At 29.2% G+C, this 5,434-nt stretch overlaps 1 protein-coding gene across 1 annotated transcript in view; it reads right to left on the bottom strand.

The window, feature by feature from the left end:
- Positions 1–5,206: 5,206 nt before the first annotated feature.
- Positions 5,207–5,434, bottom strand: part of LOC107463566 (chlorophyll a-b binding protein P4, chloroplastic) — a gene marked incomplete in the record, with an annotated part of 1,260 nt that continues 1,032 nt past the window's right edge. Inside the window, 1 exon segment of the mRNA XM_016082375.3 lies at positions 5,207–5,434.

Here is a 5,434-nt window from a genome sequence, read left to right as displayed (position 1 = left end):
CCTGTTCTCATAGTCATAACTCAGCTCGTGATTCTTCTGAATTTGAAACTAGAAAAACATAAGCATTTTGCTTTTGTTGCTTGTTTTTATCCTTAGAAGTTATTTCCATAGATGCAAAGAAACACTGATCATAGAGTGGGAACCTTGGAATGGAGACCGCATTGGGGAATTAAGAGGATAAGCTTGAATCTAAAACATGCCATTGCCAGCTACCTTTACCTCTGTCTGCACCAAAAGGTTCTAAGCATACAATTAACATCAAATCTGGGCCCCTAAAATATATGCATTCACAATATCAGATCAAATTTAAATTTTCAAAAGTAGAATTAAGTTAAAAAGATTAAAGATCAGTCCGAACCCATTTCCACTCATTTGTGTGGATTTTTTCCAGTTTTGGCAGTTTCAAATCCTATTATTAAACATTTTTATGGGTTACAATTGTTTAAACATTTTTTACAAAAATGTTATTCGTACACTAAAATCAATTATTAATATATTTATGTATAATTACAAATGTAGTTTAATTTATTTTTAAAGTATATTTATATTCCAACATAAATTTTATACTAATGACCGACTTTTATGTACACGGAGCGCATTTTTTTTTTCATTTGTTATTTTGTTGGTTCCTTGACCTTCACATCTTTTGTTCCCATGTTTTTTTTTACCATCATACTCACCTTAGAAAAAATTGAACAACCTATTTGTCTTTTCTTTTATATTGGATTAGTTTTTTCGTATCCTTTTTACCTTGTCAATTAAATTTTTGTTTGATTCAAGTGTGGGATTTAAAAAAACTACATTTTGAAGAGATTGAATTCACTTTCGAAGGTTTTTAATATAATTTAAAGAAAAAATATGGGGACTTAATATAATTCGTGTCTAATGTGTATAATATAGTAATTTTTATTTTTAATTCGTATCGAGCCAAATAAATAGTTCATTGTATACATTGTACAAATACTTTATTGGCTCCTTAGCGGAATTTTAATTTAAAATTGTATTTCAAATTAAAGGGTTTAAAATTTTACAATAGGTTAAAAATTAGGTTACGATTTTGGTCCTAAAATAGGAGTTAGAAAATTTTTTTCGTTCTCAGTCTTTTTTTACCTACAAAATAGTCCCTAAGGTTTAACTTAATTTTAAAATTGTCATTTTCACTAAATTTTAAATTTTTATTCCAAAAATATCTCTAACTACAAAAAAGAATGGGTTAAACGGAAAAAAGAAAAGGGTATCACAATTCCCAGGGGTGTTTGGTTTGGGAAAGGAAAAGAAAACGAAAGGAAGGAGAAGAGGGAAGAGGGAAGGAGAAGGGTCATCGTTGCTGCTCTTCGCTGTCGCCGCTCGTGTTTTTTGTCATTCGTCGTTTTCTGCTCTTCTTTTTTACCTTGTCAATTAAATTTTTGTTTGATTCAAATGTGGGATTTAAAAAAACTATATTTTGAAGAAATTGAATTCATTTTCGAAGGTTTTTAATATAATTTAAAATTTTATTTCAAATTAAATGGTTTAAAATTTTACAATAGGTTAAAGATTAGCTATAGTTTTATAAGGCTTTAAAACTCTCACTAATTCAAAGAAAACCTCGACAAAAGTAAAAATTTGAAAAACTAATTCAGATGAAATTTAAACGATTATTTTAACCATTTAAAAAAAATATGATAATATATACATGTGCAAACCAGTTATTTTAACTGTTGATTTTAATTAATATATATTATATATATTTTTATAATTCAGATCAATGGTTAAAATAACTGGAACATCAATATTTTTGATATATCTAAAACTCTTCTTAAAATATATACTCACAGCAATTGAAATGATATTAAAATATGCGAAAATATCCACTTTACACCAAAACCAACCTAACCCAACATGTCCTAGAAGAAGAAAACATCAGCTAGATATTTTGAGAGGTTGAATCTAACGCAAGCCACACTTTGTGAATAACATGAATTGGTATGGGACCCTTAGATGCGAAAAAATGAATCCTTTTCCTCTTGCCATTGCGCTCTTTGTTACTTTTTGGCTCTTTCCACCCATTTCCTTTTTTTCTGCCTTTCTTCCCTTTTCCAAAAGAAAGCAACCTTTGTTTTCATTTCCTCCAGATGTCCATGACAATTTTCAATTATGATAGTTCGTTGGAAGTTAGCATCATCATCAATTCTGTCCATAATAACTAATTAAAATAGTAGCTTCTTGCAAATTTCATATTCCATACCCTTCACTGCAAACTACTACTAGTGCTACTACTTGCAAATATATCAAGGATACTCTTTATTCTTATTTCCCAATTCTAATTCATGACAATTAATTTCTTGATTTTATATATCTCAATTCCCTAAAATGATGTTTGGATTATGGTAAACATTGATTAGAATGGACAAAGTGCTTTATTCATAGTTATCAAATCCGTCCTGATTAGTCGAACCAAAAACCGATTACTCGATTATTAATTTAAGCTGTGTTATTATTTAAATCGGTTAAATAATTAATTCGGTTAAACTTAATAAACCTGATAAAAATTGGTCAAACCTTATTAAAATTGGTTAAAAATGATCTGGTTAAATTAAAAAATATATATTATTTTTTATACATAATATTTTTTATTAAATATATTACATAAATAAAAATAAATTATATTTACAAATTTTAAAAATAATATTTTANAATAAAAAATAAAATAAAATATTATGTAATTATCTATTTATGACCGAATTAATCGATTTAACTGATGATCTATTAGTTGAATTAATAATCCAATAACTCAGTTGTGTAGATCACTTATTTGCTTCCGATAACTATGACTTCATGCTTTAGACCAAGACCACCACTCATTTGCAAAATTGGCCCCACTACTAGTTTTCTTCAATTGGCCGGATGTGCTTTAATTGCATTATGAGGTTTGACACGAGCAGGTGTTAAGCCACTTTCCATCAACTCTGCATTATAATATTAACTACAGTGTAAAGAGTAAAGCAGAATCACTTTGGCCAAGGGACACGGTTTTGGAAGTAAAACCACTTATAAAGTCGACTTATTAGAAAAGCAAAAGCAATTGCTGCTTCAATTCCATTGTCAACTTCAATGGATACGGACTCAGCTTCCCACTAAAGAGTCCTACAATTAAATTACTCTTAAATTATTTGAATATAACATATAGTGGATGAGCCACAAATTAAAGTTGTTTATATATTGAACAGGCTTGGTGCCTATGCTATGCATCAACATGTTATTGGATGGAAATTGACTTTTCTCATATCTTCATTTTCTTTTGTTGGGAATTTACTGTTCAGTAACACTTGTACCATTAATTCAACAACTTATTTCCAGTTTCGGGGAAACATCTCTTGCCATTTATATCATCTAATCCCACTATGATTTTGAGAGTGATAAACTGAGTATTAATAACAAAGAATTTGATGAATTGGATGTTCAATGAAACTCCACCAAATTACATTTATCCTAGCAACGGTAAGAAAGTCAAAATCTTAGCTTCCCTCCTTTTCTTTTTCACTTCATAAAAAGAAGGCTAAATGGAGTGTGAAGGATAAAGATGGCAATATGTGTCAGGTTTAGGTGCCAAGTCTTGGTTTAAACTTTTCTAAGAATATCTATCACTAGTTGGTTATGTCTAAACTCTATATATATCAGATATCTCAGTGTAATTCACACAATAATAATTAAGAGACAAATTATAATTTCTTTTAATACAGTTCAGTTTTTCTGCATTACTTGTGTTATTCATCTTTCAATATTCTCACATGGTATTAAGAGCTTCAAGTTGATCCATAACCTTAGTAATTTTCACCACCAGCAACAACAACAAATTGTTTCTGACTCCTATTCCAGATAAACTAGATGATACCAACTTTGTTACTTGGCAGCAATTGGTTCTTTTTTCTCAATTTGCATCTGATGCCAAATTCTAAATCTATGCCAATCCCTGTGATATCCTCATTAAAACTTGTATCACAAGGCTCTCACCATTTGAAAATCCAAAATTTTACATGTTTATAGTTAGAGGCTTACATAATGCAACTCTCAGACATACAAAAATTATATTTGCTGTAAACCGTGTCAGTCAATTCATACAGAATCCGATTGAACATCATTGGTGTGCTGTCAAAGCAATTAAGCTTTCCTAAAAATATCTCTCACTAGCTGATTATGTTCAAACTCTATGTATATCAGATATCTCAGTGTAATTTACACAATAATAGTCAAGAGACAAATTTAATTACAATTTCTTTCAATATAATTTAGTTTATTTGCATCACTTGTGTTATTTATCTTTCAATATTCTCACAAAGGCGTGTCAAAAAAAAAAGAAAAAAAAAAGAAAGATAATAATATGTTAGTTGAAAAAAGCAATATTTTTTGTGTTTGTTTATTCTTTTGTTTTTTCGTCGCTCTTTTTACATCAAGAGATCGAAAATTGTCAATAAAAACATGATGAGATAGACACAACACACAATTTAATATGTTCAATTAATACAGAATTGGGGGAATTAAAGATTGGTAAATTAGATTAATAATTATATGACTGAAATAGGGTAACTTGAAATCTTCACTCGAACAAAATTGTTAACCATTCTTAGTTCGTTGCCAAATATGACAGAAGGTAGATATATTTTTTCGATCGTAGATTAAAGTTTTTACCATAAAATGGGAGAAAACTTTAAAGACTCGACTATATAAAATAGTTGAGCTTACAATGCAACACCAAAAAATTACTGACAAAACTAACTGTCTAAAAGAGCTCGCTATAAAAGACAACAGAAAGTGTATAAAATACCGAATCGACAAGAAGACTCAATATGTTAAAAGTAAAGGTGAATAAAATTAATTCCGCTTTAAATTTCATGAGAATCTAATTAACTAGAAGTGCTATAACAGTTGATGGATATATCGTTAAAATAATTTGAACAATTACACACACAAAAAAAAGTTTATTATCTTAATTTGATTGTCTTGAAAAAAAAAAAGAGCAAAATAAAGAACATGAATCTGACTGAATTACATAAATGATAAAACAAAGTGACATTCACAGAGTTTCAAAGCTTTTCCATGCATGCTGGTGTAATGCTTTCATTTAGTTGCAACTTGCCATGATTGTCTTAAGGGAGCATCATAGAACTCGCCTACGTATATGTATTGTTTCAAATTGGAAAGCAAAGTAACTAACAAAATTATGTGATATACACATTACAATTGCCCTTCTCGCAGGGAAGCCTATATATATATTGACTTGTAACTTGAACGTAAATTACAGCCAGCCTTAAGTTTCATGGTGGAACATTTCTTCTTGCTTGAAATGACATACAGATATTCTTTTTCCTGTATCTATGCGAAATGTATTTAGCTGAGACCATATGTATCTGCATTTTCGTTATGAAGTGCTTCTGAATATGAATATCATGCATAT

The sequence above is a fragment of the Arachis duranensis genome, chromosome 8 (genome assembly GCF_000817695.3).
Source record: "Arachis duranensis cultivar V14167 chromosome 8, aradu.V14167.gnm2.J7QH, whole genome shotgun sequence".
Lineage (NCBI taxonomy): Eukaryota > Viridiplantae > Streptophyta > Magnoliopsida > Fabales > Fabaceae > Arachis > Arachis duranensis.
Note: the sequence above shows the minus strand (reverse complement) of the source record. Positions and strands in the feature narration are given on the sequence as shown.